The sequence below is a fragment of the Polypterus senegalus genome, chromosome 13 (genome assembly GCF_016835505.1).
Source record: "Polypterus senegalus isolate Bchr_013 chromosome 13, ASM1683550v1, whole genome shotgun sequence".
NCBI lineage: Eukaryota > Metazoa > Chordata > Cladistia > Polypteriformes > Polypteridae > Polypterus > Polypterus senegalus.
The window spans coordinates 100,802,877-100,821,736 of record NC_053166.1 but is presented as its reverse complement, the minus strand read 5'-3'; positions in this window follow the sequence as shown (position 1 = coordinate 100,821,736).

Here is an 18,860-nt window from a genome sequence, read left to right as displayed (position 1 = left end):
ATCGGGAGGAAGAGGACGAGGTTGCCTGGGAGGAGTGGTGGAGGAAGGAAAGTGTGGGTTTTTTGTGCTTGGACTATGTTGGGCCTGTGGGACACGGGGAAGACGTGTGCCCACGGCTGAAGAAAATAAAAATAAAAGTATTGAGTGTGAACACATGCCTCTGCGTGGTCTGTGCTGGGTCGGGCGCTATAAAGCACCTTTTTCACAATATATATACATATACATACATACAGACACACTTTTACATACACTTATATATATATATCTATCTTTCTATCTATCTATCTATCTATATATGTTTATCTATATCTATATCTATCTATATATCTATCTATATGTATATATCCATCTATCTATATATGTATATCTATATTTATATACTCTATCTATCTATCTATCTATCTATAGATAGATAGATAGATAGATATCTACATATATACTGCTCAAAAGAATTAAAGGAACACTTTTTAATCAGAGTATAGCATAAAGTCAATGAAATTTATGGGATATTAATCTGGTCAGTTAAGTAGCAGAGGGGGTTGTTAATCAGTTTCAGCTGCTGTGGTGTTAATGAAATTAACAACAGATGCACTAGAGGGGCAACAATGAGATGACCCCCAAAACAGGAATGGTTTAACAGGTGGAGGCCACTGACATTTTTCCCTCCTCATCTTTTCTGACTGTTTCTTCACTAGTTTTGCATTTGGCTACAGTCAGTGTCACTACTGGTAGAACAAGGTGATACCTGGACCCTACAGAGGTTGCACAGGTAGTCCAACTTCTCCAGGATGGCACATCAATACGTGTCATTGCCAGAAGTTTGCTGTATCTCCCTGCACAGTCTCAAGGGCATGGAGGAGATTCTAGGAGACAAGCAGTTACTCTAGGAGAGCTGGAGAGGGCCATAGAAGGTCCATAACCCATCAGCAGGACCAGTATCTGCTCCTTTGGGCAAGGAGGAACAGGATGAGCACTGCCAGAGCCCTACAAAATGACCTCCAGCAGGCCACTGGTGTGAATGTCTCTGACCAAACAATCAGAAACAGACTTCATGAGGGTTGCCTGAGGGCCCAAATGTCTACTGCGCCCTGTGCTCACTTTTCTGGCTGCACTCCGGTTGTAATATAACGAAGCTGCGCGAGGTCACTTTTGAGAATGCAAGTATAGTTGTCCAGGAGAAAAGCAATCTTGCCTGAAATCAATGGCATCGTTTTGTAGGGTCTGTCCCTGAGACTTATTACTTGTCATCGCGCAGCAGAGCCTTACTGGAAATTGGAAGTATCTGAATTGAAATGGGAGAACAGAGGGTATAAAGGGGATGCGAGGAATACATTGAGTGTGGAGAAACTCTAGAGACAGGGTGTGTATTAACTTGTCTATTTTTCTGTGAGTATTTGGTGGCAGTGTGACGAAGTTGCTTCGGAAGACGGCGTTAGCCGTGGAGCTCAGCTCAAAGCGAAATGAGGTGAATGGGAGGGGAGATGATGACGTGACTCCCCCACCCGCCTTAACTGTCAATCCCCACAAACACAGTCTCTCAGAATTTGCATAAGCACAGCCCTTCACGTGCAATTTTAACTTAGTTACAAAGTGATCAAAACTCTCATTTATATCCTGCGTCCTCTCATTAAACTTGTATCCCACATTACCCATGGGCATGACAAACGCCAGCGGCAGCCTGTCTATGAACTTAATTTAAACTTTCGGTTTACACCGTGCTTTGTTTCCGAAGTAGCAGCACTCATGAATATGGTTGTATATGTCACTCGCTCGCTTCTTATTGTTTCGCTGCCTTCTCAATTATATAATGCACGTTTTCTTCAGAGCTTTTTGGAGCTCTTCCTGGTTTTCTACGTACTGCGTTGACAGTCAGTTCACGTGATTACGTGGGAGGCGTGATGATGTTACACGAAACTCCGCCCCCCAGGGCTTTCGAGTTCAACTCCATTACAGTAAATGGAGAAAAATAGCTTCCAGTTATGAACATTACATGTAGAACTTTGAAATGAAACCTGCCCAACTTTTGTAAGGAAGCTGTAAGGAATGAGCCTGCCAAATTTCAGCCTTTTACCTACACGGGAACTTGGAGAATTAGTGATGAGTGAGTGAGTCAGTGAGTCAGTGAAGGCCTTGCCTTTTATTAGTATAGATTTTACAGAAGGAAAAAGAAAGCAGGTTAGGGTAGGCGGTTGATAGGACAGCTTGCGTGGTGCAATGCTAAGAACTGCTGCCTTCCAATCAAGAGGTTACGGTTTTGATATCAGCTGCTTCCCAAATTTACCATTTTCAGTAGTGAGTTTCTCTTATTGTTAATATTATACAATAAAAGCATACATTTCATTTGCGTCTGTAAATTTATAGTTAAATTCAGCGTTTTTTTTTTCAGTTTTATTCTCTCACTCACTTTCAAGCTCCCACCCCCCCCCAGGATCTGACGCCGTTTTCAGATAAAGATAAAGACGTGGTATAACAAACAAACTTGTTTTGTTACGCCCCCTCTTTATTTGAAAACCGTGTAAGATCTTGTGCTCAAATGAGACTGTGCCTGGGAAAACTGTTGAAATGGATGTGAGTGGTATGCGTGATTGAGAATGATTATGGATGTCAATTTTTTTTATTCAGTTTTATTCTTGAGTGCTGCTGCTCACACTGATTTAGTATGCACCTTCTGATCTATTAAGTCAAAGCCGCACTGACAAAAAAGAGAGACTTAGGTATATATGACACTTGGAATAATTCATTTTATGACATGTATTGTACATTTCGGAAAACGTTGTTATTCATTTGTATAACTTCATGCAGTTGTAATTAGTGACCGTGTTTGGTTTTTTGTTCTGATCTTGTTGCTTCATGTCGGTATTTCTTTTGAACTCCAGGAGATACAGAGGACAGCATAGTACAGAGAGGCCAGTTCCGCGCTATATATAATCATCAGATTCAAATGTTAACAATTCCCACACACACCCAAAGACCATCTTTACGACATGTGTATTAGGAGTGAAGCCTGAAGTCCAAATATCAAATAAACACTTTCACAAAAAGTACAAGTTTAACAAAGCAAGTGCACTTTATTTCAAGAATATAACCGAAGAAAAAAGAAAGGAGGAGATGGATGCGACAGCTTGCATATTGCAATGCTAAGAACTGCTGACTTCCAATCAAGAGCTTCTGGGTTCGATGCTGGCAGCTTCTAAAGTTTACCGTTTTGAGTAGAGAGCTGCTATTACTGTTAATATTATACAAAAGACACTGAATGGACACATGAGAGTGGATTTAAGGTGAGCCGGATTTACGAGTTTTCTCATAAGCTTTGGTAATTCTATTGTTAAGTACGACATTGTGACTAAGCCCGGGGTTGTAGTCCGAGAATGTCTGTATCGCCTTCCTGAGGCAAAAAGAGCTACAGTGGAGCTTGAGATCAAGCACATGCTGGAACTAAGAGTAATAGAGGAAAGTCATATTCCATGGTCCAATCCCATCGTCTTGGTCAAATAAGCCTGATGGCAGTTGGAGGTTTTGCAGTGACTTCCGTTGGCTTAATCAAGTCTCCCAAATTGATGCTTATCCAATGCCATGAGTGGAAGACCTCCTTGAGAGGCTAGGACAAGCTCAATATTTGACCACGCTGGACATGACAAAGGTTGTACTGGCAGTTTCCTTTAACGGACTCCGCGAAGGTTAAGACCGCGTTTAGTACCCCTAACGAACACTGGCAGTATTGTGTCTTTCCATTTGGGTTACACAGGGCACCTGCAACTTTCCAGCGTCTGGTGGACAAAATGCTCAGGCTCCATAATCATCTAGTGCTGCCTACCTGGATTACCTGGTCATCTATTCCAGCACATGGATGGAACACCAACAGCAGGTAAAAGTGGTATTGCGGACACTGGGTGAGGCCGAACCAAGCAACAGGTCCAAGCCTATCTTGGTTCTGGTCCGAGCCTATGGAAGAAGACCTTGCTGTCTCCGGCCCCTATGATGTCACGTCCTGGCTCGAGCCTATGGTTGAGGACCCTTGTGAGCCGGACCACTTTGAGTTCACTTCCTGTCTTCCCCTTTAAAAGCCTCCACCTTTTCCCTATTCCCTCAGTTCTGTTTTAGACTCGGTTTTGTGCACATCAGTGCTGTTTATACTTTTGCCACTTTGCAGCCAGTACACCAAATATACTTGTGGCTGCCAGAGACCTTGTTATGACTCAGAGCTTAAAAGTACTGCAAGTGACAAGTGTTACAGCTAGTTCATGACTTAGAAACTCATCTACACAGTAAAGTTCTGTTTGGAACCTACTTTGCACATTGTGGCACATGGCTGGGGGTGGTACCCAGCCAGGACACCCAGGAGGACCGGAGGAGGGCTTGCGCCTCCTCCAGACCATGAGGGGGCGACCACCTTGGTTGATTTGGGGGCCACAGATGCAGAGCTTTAAAGCTCAACCCTGTAGGGGCCCGTGGTCATTGCCAGGTGGCGCCCCAATACTTGGAGAGCCCTGGACCTCAGCACTTCCGCCACACCAGGAAGTGCTGGGGGGAAGAGAAGCAGAGACACCCGGAGTGCTTCCGGGGATACAGCCGGCACTTCCGCCACACTGGGGCGTGTCGGTGGAAGATTGCCGGAGGACACCTGGAGCACACCCGGGAGGGGGACATAAAAGGGGCCGCATCCCTTCATTCAGTGCTGGAGTCCAGTGTAAGCGGAAAAGGTCTGGGAGAGGAAAGAGGCGGCCTGAAGACAGGAAAGGCATACTGTGGTTTTGGCCTGGACTGGGGTGATTGGTGCTGTGGCACTGGGTTGGTGCACTTTTATAATTGTAAATAAACGTGTGTTGGACTTTGATATGATGTCCGTCTGTCTGTGTCCGGGCTGCTTCCCACAACATGCGATACAAGTGGTTTCAACACATACAGTAGAAGGTAAGGAACATTACATCAACAACAACATTTATTTATATAGTACATTTTCATACAAAAAGTACCTCAAAGTGCTTTACATATTGAAGAAAAGAAAATAAAAGACAAAATAAGAAATTAAAATAATACAACATTAGTTAACATATAAAAGGAGTAAGGTCCGATGTCCAAGGGGGACAAAAAAAAAAAACTCCAGACGGCTGGAAATAAAAATAAAATCTGCAGGGGTTCCAGGCCAAGGGACCGCTCAGTTCCCTCTGGGCATTCTACCTAACATAAATGAAATAGTCCTCTTTGTAGTTAGGGTTCTCACGGAGTCACTTGATGATGATGGTCATACAGACTTCTGGCTTTTAATCCATCCATCATTGTTGGAGCATCACGGTGCTTTGAGTATGCGCCACCACCAAAAGGACACCGGAAAAGGAAACAGAAGAGAGAGTAGGGGTTAGTATAGATTTTAGAGCCACCATGAATAGTTATTATGATGAGTTGGATATGCAGATTATCAAGATTTTAATTATAGTGAAGTTATGAGAAGGCCATGTTAAAGTAATGTGTTTTCAGCAGTTTTTTAAAGTGATGCACTGTATTAGCCTGGTGAATTCCTATTGGCAGGCTATTCCAGGTTTTAGGTGCGTAACAGCAGAAGGCCGCCTCACCACTTCTTTTACATTTTGTTCTTGGAATTCTAAGGAGACACTCATTTGAGGATCTGAGGTTATGATTTGGAATATAAGGTGTCAGACATTCCAATATATAAGATGGGGTGAGATTATTTAAGGCTTTATAAACCATAAGCAGAATTTTAAAGTCAATCCTGAATGACACAGGTAACCAGTGTAGTGACATCAAAACTGGAGAGATGTGCTCAGATTTTTTTTTTTCTAGTTAGGATTCTAGCAGCTGCATTCTGCACTAGTTGCAAATGATTTATGTCTTTTTTGAGTAGTCCTGAGAAGAGTGCGTTACAGTAATCTAGTCGACTGAAAACAAATGGGTAAACTAAATTCTCAGCATCTTTCAATGATATAAGACAGGGGTTCTCAAACTTGGTCCTGGGGGACCCCTGTGGCTGCAGGTTTTTGTTCCAACCAGCCTCTGTTTTTAATTGGACTCCTGGGCTAATTAAGCAAACTGTTGTTTCCCAGATTCCCTGTTTTGGGAACAATATACAAATTAGAAAACTAAGTTTGGTAAAAAACAAAACAAAAAACAAAAGTATTAAAATGTACTAAGCAGTTATGTTTTTTTTTTTCTTTTTATCAGTATTTTCATCTTGATTGTCATTCTACTTTTCTAGGTGTTCTAATTGTTTAATTAATCCGTTATTCACTACTTTGTGGGGCTGACGCTAAAGTAGTTGCAGCCTTTCACAGTTGAGTGTTGTTTGCTTGGGTTTCTGCTCTGCTTGTTTCTAATTGTCATTAATATTCAATGAAGGGAGCACAGAGAATGAGCGAAATATAATAAAAAGAGAGTTAAGCATTTCAATCTATAGCAAAAACAAATATTTCTAAGTTTCTTATAAATGTAGAAATCATGCTGCTTTTCTGAATGTCGAATAAAAGAAAAAAAAATACCAGCTAATTAAATGAGATCAGTGCTATAGGGTGTTGTCACTGATTAGGAATCTGGTTGGAACAAAAACATGCAGCCACAGGGGTCCCCCAGGACCGAATTTGAGAACCCTGATATAAGAGGTCTCTTAAGTAAAAAAATAATGTCCTAGTGATCTGATTAATATACGATTTACAATTTAGATTACAGTTAACAGTTACCCCTAAGCTTTTTACCTCCATCTTGACTTTTAATCCTAATGTATCCAGTTTATTTCTAATAGCCTCATTGTATCCATTATTGCCAATCACTAAGATTTCAGTTTTCTCTTTATTTAACTTGAGAAAGTTACTATTCATCCATTCTGAGATACAAGTCAGACATTGTGTTAGTGAATCAAGAGAATCGGGGTCATCAGGTGCTATTGATAAGTACAGCTGTGTGTCATCAGCATAGCTGTGGTAGCTCATGTTCTGCCTGAGATAATCTGACCTAACGGAAGCATGTAGATTGAGAAGAGCAGCGGACCCAGGATAGAGCCTTGTGGAACACCATATCGGATATCATGTGTCTTTGAGTTGTAATTACCACAGTTTCTGTGCTGTGATTAGTTCTAAAACCTGACTGAAATTTATTAAGAATAGCATGTTTATTTAGGCGGTCATTTAACTGCATAATGACTGCCTTCTCCAGAATATTACTTAAGAAAGGCAGGTTAGAGATGGGTCTAAAATTTTCATTATGTTTTTTAAGTAGGGGTTTAACTACAGCAGTCTTAAGACAGTCTGGAAAGACCCCCGTATCTAATGACGAATTTACTATGTCAAGAACATCATCAATTGGGCGACCTTTCACATCAGTATTTTGATGGGGCACTGAGTAAGAAGTGAATGTAACTTGAATGCAGCACAGCGCATTACAAGAACTGAAAAGCACAGCAAGTGACAAGAAGTAATAGAGCTAGTTCATCTCTTAGAAGCTTAGTTCATTAGGAATGTACTTTTCACATGCAATACAAGTAGTTTCAACACATAAAAGGTAACAAACAAGGCGTAACACTCAGCTTCAGTTTCACGCTTTGCGTTTCAAAGGGGAAAAACAAGTGAATGTGAGATGTTGAAGTGTAGCTTAAATAACACATAGGAAATCATCCAAGCGGTTCATACCCATTAAGTAACTACATTTTATATCATGTTGCACTGTTTTCTCATTAGTTTCTTGACAGGCCACTGAGGTATAAATGAATGTAACTTGAATGTAGCACAGTGCTTTACAAGAACTGAAAAGCACTGCAAGTGACAAGAAGTATTACAGCTAGTTTATCAGTTAGAAACTGATCTAAATAGTAAAGTCATGTTAGGAACCTACTTTTCACATGCAATCAAAGTGGTTTCAACACGTATAAGGTAAGGAGCACAATGCATTTCAAAGGGGAAACAACAAACAAGGCGTAACACTCAGCTTCAGTTTCACGCTTTGCGTTTCAAAGGGGAAAAACAAGTGAATGTGAGATGTTAAAGTGTAGCTTGAGTAACACTTAGGAAAACATACAAACAGTTCATTCCCATTAGGGAACTACATTTTATATCATATAGCATTGTTTTCACATCAGTATTTTGAGGGAGCACAGAGTAAGAAGTGAATGTTACTAGAATGCAGCACAGCACATTACAAGATCTGAAAAGCACTGCAAGTGAGAAGTGACAGAGCTATATCATCACTTAAAAACTGAAATACACAGTAAAGTTCTCTTACAAAACAAATTTTCACATGCGATGCAAGTGGTTTCTTTTCTGCTTCACTCCACGCTGTCCGTGCAACGCAGACTCAGAGAGCTTAAACAACTCAGCACATCCACATAAAAATGACAAGGGGTGAGCTTTCTTGAAGGCTTTTACTGGACGTACCTCGTTGTAAACTGAAATATATACAAAAGAAACATATAGGTATATACAGGTGTACAGACTTGATTAAAGAGGCCAATGGTGTTGGCTCCCCAACGTAAGTCACCCTCTCTCTCAAGCGAAGGTGGCTGTAAAAAGGCATGAAAAGTGAAGGTCGCCCATTTTCCAGCACATTAGTCTTGAAAGTACAAACTATTGGTTTGTGTGCATTTCCAAGTACCCAACCTACAGTAAGCCAAGTCTATGAGCAATAGGGTGCATTGTGAGGGCTATTATTTTGCTGTCTGACTTTGTGTAATCTGATGATGTCTCTTCCTAGCAACAGTAGAATGTGGGCATTAGTGTCATATTCTGGGATATGGGCTGCCAAAGACTTTAAGCAAGGGTGGTGAAGTGCTGCCTCTGGTGTTGGTATTTCTGAGCGATTGTTCAAAATCACGTTGCATTCAATAAGTGGAGGCATGGCTGTACTTACTACTCCATTCACAGCTTCTATTTGGAAACCAACTGTTTTCCATCCAATTGTCTCAATAACTCCGGCCACATCTGTTTTGTGCAATGCATTTCAAAGAGGAAAACAACTGAATGTGAGATGTTGAAGTGCAGCTTGAGTAACACTTAGGAAGCCATCCAAGTAGTTCAAGCCCATTAGGGAACTATATTTTATATTATATACAGTGGTGTGAAAAACTATTTGCCCCCTTCCTGATTTCTTATTCTTTTGCATGTTTGTCACACAAAATGTTTCTGATTATCAAACACATTTAACCATTAGTCAAATATAACACAAGTAAACACAAAATGCAATTTTTAAATGATGGTTTTTATTATTTAGGGAGAAAAAATCCAAACCTACATGGCCCTGTGTGAAAAAGTTATTGCCCCCTGAACCTAATAACTGGTTGGGCCACCCTTAGCAGCAATAAATGCAATCAAGCGTTTGCGATAACTTGCAATGAGTCTTTTACAGCACTCTGGAGGAGTTTTGGCCTACTCATCTTTGCAGAAATGTTGTAATTCAGCTTTATTTGAGAGTTTTCTAACATGTACCGCCTTTTTAAGGTCATGCCATAGCATCTCAATTGGATTCAGGTCAGGACTTTGACTAGGCCACTCCAAAGTCTTCATTTTGTTTTTCTTCAGCCATTCAGAGGTGGATTTGCTGGTGTGTTTTGGGTCATTGTCCTGTTGCAGCACCCAAGATCGCTTCAGCTTGAGTTGACGAACAGATGGCCGGACATTCTCGTTCAGGATTTTTTGGTAGACAGTAGAATTCATGGTTCCATCTATCACAGCAAGCCTTCCAGGTCCTGAAGCAGCAAAACAACCCCAGACCACCACATTACCACCATCATATTTTACTGTTGGTATGATGTTCTTTTTCTGAAATGCTGTGTTCCTTTTACGCCAGATGTAACGGGACATTTGCCTTCCAAAAAGTTCAACTTTTGTCTCTTCAGTCCACAAGGTATTTTCCCAAAAGTCTTGGCAATCATTGAGATGTTTCTTAGCAAAATTGAGACGAGCCCTAATGTTCTTTTTGCTTAACAGTGGTTTGCTTCTTGGAAATCTGCCATGCAGGCCGTTTTTGCCTAGTCTCTTTCTTATGGTGGAGTCGTGAACACTGACCTTAATTGAGGCAAGTGAGGCCTGCAGTTCTTTAGACGTTGTCCTGGGGTCTTTGTGACTTCTCGGATGAGTCGTCTCTGCGCTCTTGGGTAATTTTGGTAGGCCGCCACTCCTGGGAAGGTTCACCACTGTTCCATGTTTTTGCCATTTGTGGATAATGGCTCTCACTGTGGTTTGCTGGAGTCCCAAAGCTTTAGAAATGGCTTTATAACCTTTACCAGACTTATAGATCTCAATTACTTCTGTTCTCATTTGTTCCTGAATTTCTTTGGATCTTGGCATGATGTCTAGCTTTTCAGGTGCTTTTGGTCTACTTCTCTGTGTCAGGCAGCTCCTATTTACGTGATTTCTTGATTGAAACAGGTGTGGCAGTTATCAGGCCTGGGGGTGGCTATGGAATTTGAACTCAGGTGTGATACACCACAGTTATGTTATTTTTTAACAAGGGGGCAATTACTTTTTCACACAGGACCATGTAGGTTTGGATATTTTTTCTCCCTAAATAATAAAAACCATCATTTAAAAACTGCATTTTGTGTTTACTTGTGTTATATTTGACTAATGGTTAAATGTGTTTGATGATCAGAAACATTTTGTGTGACAAAAATGCAAAAGAATAAGAAATCAGGAAGGGGGCAAATAGTTTTTCACACCACTGTAGCACTGTTTTCACATCAGTATTTTGACAGGGTACCAAGTAAGAAGATAAAGTAACTTGAATGCAGCACAGTGTGTTAGAAGACCTGAAAGCACTGTAAGTGACAAGAAGTGTTACATCTAGTTCCTCACTTAGAACTGATCTACACTGCAAAGTTCTGTTTGGAATCTACTTTTCAAGTGCAATACAAGTGGTTTCAACACATAGAAGGTTGGGAACTTTGTGTAACACTAAGTTTCAGTTTCTCACATTGCTTTTCAAAGGGGAAAACAAGTGAATGTGAGATGTTGACGTGTAGCTTGAGTAACACATAGGAAACCATCCAAACAATTCATACCCGTTAGGGAACTACATTTTCACATCAGTATTTTGACAGGCCATTGAGGTATACAGTAATCCCTCCTCGATCGTGGGGGTTGCGTTCCAGAACCCCCCGCGATAGATGAAAATCCACGAAGTAGAAACCATATGTTTGTATGGTTATTTTTATATATTTTAAGCCCTTATAAACTCTCTAACACTGTTAACATTATTAGAGCCCTCTAGACATGAAATAACACCCTTTAGTCAAAAGTTTAAACTGTGCTCCATGACAAGACAGAGATGACAGTTCTTTCTCACAATTAAAAGAATGCAAATATATCTTCTCTTCAAAGGAGTGCGCGCGTCAGGAGCAGAGAATTTCAGAGAGAGAGAGAGAGAGAGAGAGCACTCGCTAAGAAAAGCAAACAATCAAAAAATCAATACGTGCTTTTGTGCTTTTAAGTATGCCGTAGCACCGCGATAAAGCGCCATTTTTTAGAGGAGCGTCCGTATCCTCTAGGCAAACAGCATCTGTGCAAACAGCCCCTCTGCTCACACCCCCTCCATCAGGCAGAGAGAGTGAGAGAGACATAGAAAAGCAAACAATCAAGCACCGCGCGGGAAGCAAGAGTTTAGGTTAATACGTAATACATTCTCTGATTGGGTAGCTTCTAAGCCATCTGCCAATAGCGTCCCTTGTATGAAATCAACTGAGCAAACAAACCGAGGAAGCATGTACCATAAATTAAAATACCCATTGTCCGCAGAAATCCGTGAACCAGCGAAAAATCCGTGATATATATTTAGATATGCTTACATTTGAAATCTGCGATGGAGTGAAGCCACGAAAGTTGAAGCGCGATATAGAGAGAGATCACTTTAAGTGAATATTACTTGAATACAGCACAGCACTTTACAAGACCTAAAAAGCACTGCAAGTGACAAGAAGTGATAGAGCTAGATCATCACTTAGAAACTGATCTGCATAGTAAAGTGCGGTTAGGAACCTACTTTTCACAAGCGATACAAGTGGTTTCAACACATAGCAGGTAAGGAACTTTGCCTAACACTCCGAATATGTTTTGCACAATGCGTTTCAGAGGGGAAATCAAGTGAATGTGAAATGTTGAAGTGTAACTTGAGTAACACTTAAGAAACCATTCCATACAGTTCATACCCATCAGGTAACTATGTTTTATATAACGTAGCACTGTTTTCACATCAGCATTTTGATGGGGCACTGAGTAAGTGAATGTAATAATGATAATTGCAAGACATCTAAAACACACAAAAGCTAAAGAAATGATTGAAATTATCTTATAAGCATTTCCTAAATTACAAACATGTGTTATAAGCTAGTACTAAAAAGGTAAATGCAGACTGTGTACACAAATAACACTAAAATATAACAAGCTCTAACTTAAATTGGAAAAAGAACAGACACATTTGGTTTTAACTTTGCAATGAGAAGCATGACTCTGCTACCTTCCTGTAAGTACTGGCGATACTTTAGGAAGGTATTAATTGGATAAGTGTGGATTTAAAATGAAACAGCGTCTCATATGACAAAGAAATATGATTATATATATATATATATATATATATATATATATATATATGTATATATATATATATATATATATATATATATATATATATATATATGTATATGTATATATATATATATATATATATATATATATATATATATATATATATATATATTGTGAACCCGGCCCGGACACAGACAGGCGGACATGTTGTTAATCACCACCACACGTTTATTATATACAATATTTACAATACTCAAGTGCCACACAAACCCCAACACAGTCCTGGCCACACAATGCCTTCTCTTCGGGCCGCCTCCACACTCTCTTCTGCCTCGTCCTGCTTCCACCCGACTCCGGCCTCGAATGAAGGGAGACGGCCCCTTTTATATGGTCCCGAAAGAGCTCCAGGTGTTTCCCGGCATTCTCCCCTGGACACGCCCCAGTGTGGCAGAAATGCCGGCTGTTCTCCCGGAAGCTCTCGGGGTGTCCCTCTTCTTCTTCCCCCCAGCACTTCCTGGTGTGGCGGAAGTGCTGAGGTCCAGGGTCCCCAAGGCATTGGGGCACCCCCTGGTGGTGACCACGGGTCCCTACAGGGTTGGGCTTCCAAGCCCTCTACCCGTGGCCCCCAAAGCAACCAGGATGGCGGCCCCCACGTAATCCCAATTGGGTGCACGCCCACTTCCTGTCCCTGAAGGCGTCCCAGCCGGGTCGTCGCCCCTGGCATCCTTGACACTGCCCCACAGTCAGCGAAGACCACTCGGGAGGAGGGCACGTCCCACGAGGGCACCATACCTCCGAAGCGGGTCCTACTCCGGGGTCGGCGAGGTCCGGCCTTGTTCTCCCAACAGGGATAGGGGCGGAGACGCCACCTGGACACCACCAGTTGGTGTCCTCCTGTGCCTCGCACAGGTTGCGCTCCCCCCTCGTACCGGCACCCCCTCCGAGGTTTCCCTTTGGTAGGAGCCACTCGCTCCTCCGTGGCAGCACCCCCTCGCCAGCGGAGAGTCCTTCCCGCAGACAGCCCATCTCCTAAGGGCAGGTTCCCAATGAAGAGGGTCCTACTTCTAGTCCGGGATCCGGTCCTGCAAGAGACAGAAAGAAAGGGGCAGAACTGCTGCCTGGACACCCTTCCCTGGTGTCCCTTCGTGCCACGCACTGGCAGCGTTCCCCCCTCCATCCGGCACCCCGGACTTGCCTGTTCGGCACCCTCTCCGCAGGTTCCATGTCCCTTCTGTCGCTGGAATAGACGGAACCGCCTGCACTCCTTTTCTCCCCGCTGACCTCAAGGGTTCCCTCTGCCCCCGCAGAGGGTGGCTAGCACCTGGATGCTTGTACCCAGCACCACGTCCCACCATATCGGAGGAACCGGCACTCAGCCTCCAATTCCTCCTGTCGCTCTGGGACGCCCTGACGGTTTGAGTCTCCTTATTGAAATGAAAGAGCCTCCTTCCCGTCTGCTTCCCTGTAGAGCGGCGCGAGACTGCAGCCAACTCGGGTTGGAGGGCGCTAGGACCTGGGGCACTCAACAGCTCGTGTCCTCCCAGCCCCCTCGCTGTCTCTCCCCTCACCGCGCGCGCAGCCTCCTGTGCCGCATCCACTGTCCGAGGGCTGCTTATTTGAAACTGCTCATTAGCTTCACAGCCGTTTTCAGCAGACCCTCCTCCATGCTGTACCGGGGACGGTTGTACTCACCTTCCCCGTCGTACACCTCTGACTGAAGAATCCAGCGTCGCCCCGTTTAATTACCATCACAAGCTCTTCAATAGACGCGACCGCCTTCATTTCCAGGAACCGCAAATCCGCCCGGAGGGCACGTAGCACCTGCGACAAAAGCTGCTCCGCGGGCTGAAGGCACGCCTCCAGCTCCGACAGAGCAGCCGGCAAAGACAGGAAGTTAACCGATGCTGAGCCTACCTGTCCATCAGTCCTGGACGCCGACAACTTCCTGTGGGCCTCTTCCTCCGGCCCAATTGGGTCTCCCCCCTGCACGTGATGGACATTCCTTGGTCCCTCCTCTATACAGTCATTGGCGGGCACGCAAGACACACCATCCAATCGCGTGCCTGTCAGGGGGAGGGACTTCTGGCCCGCGGCCATTTTGGCTCCCCTCCTGCGGCGGCGGCGTGCCTGCCGGCAGCCTTGCTGTTGCCAACGCCTCTCGAGCTGCAGCGTGTCCTTCTCCGCAGCTCCGACAGCTGCCACCGCACTGTCGAAGCCCCGCAGACCGGCATGCGCCCGCCACTGACGCGGATCCAGGAAGTCCCTGCCTGCGTGGTTTTAAATTCCGCAAAAGGAATTGTCACTTCACTTTGCGTAATATGGATCGCAAATGGTTTGAATGATTCTGGCAGTCCCTTTAAAACTATTGCTACTAATAGTCCATCGCTCAATGTTTCGCCTGCATTTCTTAATACCGTGATGGCCGTCTCCGCATGTATGACATACTCAGTCACACTTTCGCTACTTAACTTTCGGAGTGAGGTCAGTTCTGTGTATAGGCTAATTACATGTGGCTTCCCTTTACCTGCATAATAGTCTCTCAGACTCTTTAACGCTTTTCGTCCATCGTCCGCTGCTTTTCGCATCACCAGCGATAAACTCTTATCATCGAGGAATTGGATTAATTCAGCATATGCCTCCGCATTTTTCTCCTCTGCATCGTCTTTGTCGGCTGCGGGCTCTTTTAAAATTGTATCTTTTAGACCTTGCAACCGAAGATGGCCCAAAAATTTTGTCTCCCACAGTTCATAGTTCTTTTCATCTCCATCAAAAATTAGCCGAGACCATCGACTACTTGACTCTGCGACCCATCTACTCATGGTTCTAGTATATCACACAAACTCTCACCGGACACGCGGTATGTTGCGATGTTTCTTTCGGCGAGTAAAACAAATACTCTGGGCCCATAACCTGTTAGCAGAAACTAATGCCACAGCAGTTCTGGCGTGTAAAGTAATAATACTAGACCGAATATGTATATAATTTTGGAGGAATGAAACACATGGTAAGCGTTCAGTCTCAGGTATACAAAAACTCTGAAAAACTTTATTAACAAACTTAGCTCACTACTACCACCCTTTGGTCACCAGCAAAATGTCATTTACATATAATTTATACAAAGTCTACAAATGAGAGCATATTTACATTCATGTCAACAACTTTCTCCCCTATATAAATCACATTCGAGCTATAGCGCATTTCCAAATAAATCACATTTGAGTTATAGCTCATCTTTATGGGGGTGGGGGTGGGGTTTGGATCGTGAACGCGACTGAGAGAATGGAACTGAATTTAAAAAAAAAGCTAACCTTTACAATTATGCGTTTACACTAGCTCTTACAGACTGACTGAAATCAAATGTATGTTTTTATTCTAAAATAGTTCAGTACATGCAATATTATTTGAAAACGAACAGCGTCAGATTGGGTTTGAATAGACGCTGACGCTGTTACAGAAGGAGTCAGCTTATTCAGTGCAGCAGTTTCAACGCACAGTACATGCAATATTATTTGAAAACGAACAGCGTCAGATCGGGCACATATTCAAACTCGATCTGACGGTGTTCGTTTTCAAATAATATTGCATTAGTGCGATGATGTTTTTACATATATTGACTCTTTCATTCATCTTGCGGTTTGTAATCAGTGACCGCGTGTTATTTCCCCGATCTTGCCAGTTCGCACATGTTGCTGTATGGTGGTGTTTCTTTTGTACTCCAGGAGATGCAGAGGACAGAATAGTACAGAGCAGTAAGTTCAGCAGAGAAGGCACTAGATATATAAATAAACAGGGAAGGCACTGTATAATAGATATATAAAAAACAGCTAAGGGGATAGATATATAGATAGGTAGGAAGGAAAGGCACTATATGATAGGCAGACAGGGAAGCTCCTATATAATAATGAAATTACTGTTATTACTATATAAATAGACAGGGAGTTCAGACAGGCAGAACGGCGAAGGTTAAAAATAAATACATTTTCTCCCCAGCGGGGAATCAAACTCGGGTCTCTTGAGATACAGCAAGTCTACCACTCTAAGTGACGAAATCTTACCAGTACACCACAGAAGCTGTTATAAAAGTTTTGAACCTTTTATGAAAGTGTTTATTTGCTCTTTGGCTGTCAGGCTTCATACACTATATAGTTTATGTCTACAATTTGTAACATTTATTACTAAAATATGAAAAAGTTTCTGTTTTAACATTGTGTTTACACAGATCACTGTAGAAACGGAACACACATGAAATGCATGTGTTCCTAATAACAATCTATTATTTCCACTCTAAAAAAAAAAAGCTCGGAGAAGTTTGTGCACGTTCTTAGTTGGCGGGGGGATGGAATAGCCGGCTGCTTGCAGCCTGATTTTTATCAGTACATTTGGATGACAAAAGATGCTGGTGGAGAGCTGTGAACGGTTTTAAGAAGCGATTTAAGGTAGGACGGATCTACGAGTTTTTTCGTAGGCTCTGGTAATTCTAGTGTTAATATTTTCAATCTGAACCAATATAATTCTTTTTAGCTTATTGTTTCCACAATTTTTAAGTTGAGGCAAATCATTTAGAGTGATTGGGTGCAATTCACTTGTTTTTTTAATGAAGTAAATCTATTTTTTAAGTTGTTCTTCTTTTTTGGCAGTTGGAAAGCCATCAAACTGGAAAGTTCGACCAAAAGAATATACAAACGGCCCCTCAAACACAGCACATGAACAACCTAAAATATTAAGTTAAATGAAATAGGATTTTTACGTTTATTCCCTCCACCATAACTTAATTTGGTACAAACAATTTTTTTTACTTTGAGATCTGAAACCAAATATTTCTAGCTGCAACACTAAATGACTAATCTTAAGTTGCTTGAAAGAGAAAATTTACGTTGAATGTACAACATCAATGTTATACTTTTTTCAGTGAGTAACACTCAGCTTCATTTTAGCCCAATACATTTCAAAGGGGAAAACAAGGGAATTTCAGATATTGATGTGCACTTTGAAAAACACTTAGGAAACCATCCAAAAAGTTCTTACCCATTAGGGAACTGAGGATTTCATCATTTAGAACTGTTGCTACAACAGTTTTATGACGGTGTACTGAGTTATAGTAGAAGGTAACTTGAATTCACAATAGCGCCTTTCAAGCGCTGAAAGGCACTTTAAGTATAATACAAGTGTTACAGCTTGTTTAGCACAAGGAAACTGTTCAAAACAGTACATTTCTGTTAGAATACTCCATTTCACATGTGATACAAGTGTTTTCAGCACAAAGAACTTAAGATTCATTGAGTTCCACTCAAATTCAGTTTTTGCCCAATGCAAGTCAAAGGGATTTCAAAAAGTGAGTTTGAGATGTTGAAGTGCACTTTGAAAAACACTTGGGAAACCATCCAAACAGTTCTAACCCATTAGGGAACTGAGCATTTCATCATTTAAAACTGTTGCTACAACAGTTTTATGATGGTGTACTGAGTTATAGTTGAAGGTAACTTGAAATCACAACAGCGCCTTTCAGCTTACAGCTCCTTTAGCACAAGGAAACTGTTCAAAACAGTACATTTCTCTTAGAATCCTACATTTCACATGCGGTACAAGTGGTTTAAACACATAGAAGTTAAGGATCATTGAGTAGCACTAAGCTTCAGTTTAACCCAATGCGTTTCAAAAGGGGAAAACAGGTGAATTTCAGATACTGATGTGCAGTTTGAAAAACACTTAGGAAATTATCCAAACAGTTCTAATCCATTAGGGAACTGAGGATATCATCATTTAGAACTGCTGCTACAACAGTTTTTATGACAGTGTACTGAGTTATAGTGGAAGGTTGTAACAATTCGTCCCGGGCACTAACACGAGCCGATTGCTACCGCTAATCTGTCCTAGGTAATGGTAAATGATAAAAGGATTAGCCAATATCACACCCCAAACAATTTCCCCATACACCCATTATTCTACTCGGTTCAGTCCCTTAATGCCAATACTTTATAGCCCCCTAAAAAAACAAATAGTCAAGATCTATCATCAAATAACGAGTATATTATATACAATGAACAAAAGAATACAATACCTTACACATGCACCACCCCCCGCCACCATAAATAACCCTTATTCTGTAGCGCCACAAATATATACAGTGGGGTGCAAAAGTTTGGGCAACCTTGTTAATAGTCATTATTTTCCTGTATAATCATTGGTTGTTATGATAAAAAATGTCAGTTCAATATATCATATAGGAGACACACACAGTGATATTTGAGAAGTGAAATGAAGTTTATTGGATGTACAGAAAGTGTGCAATAATTGTTCAAACAAAATCAGGCAGGTGCATAAATTTGGGAACCGTTGTCATTTTAT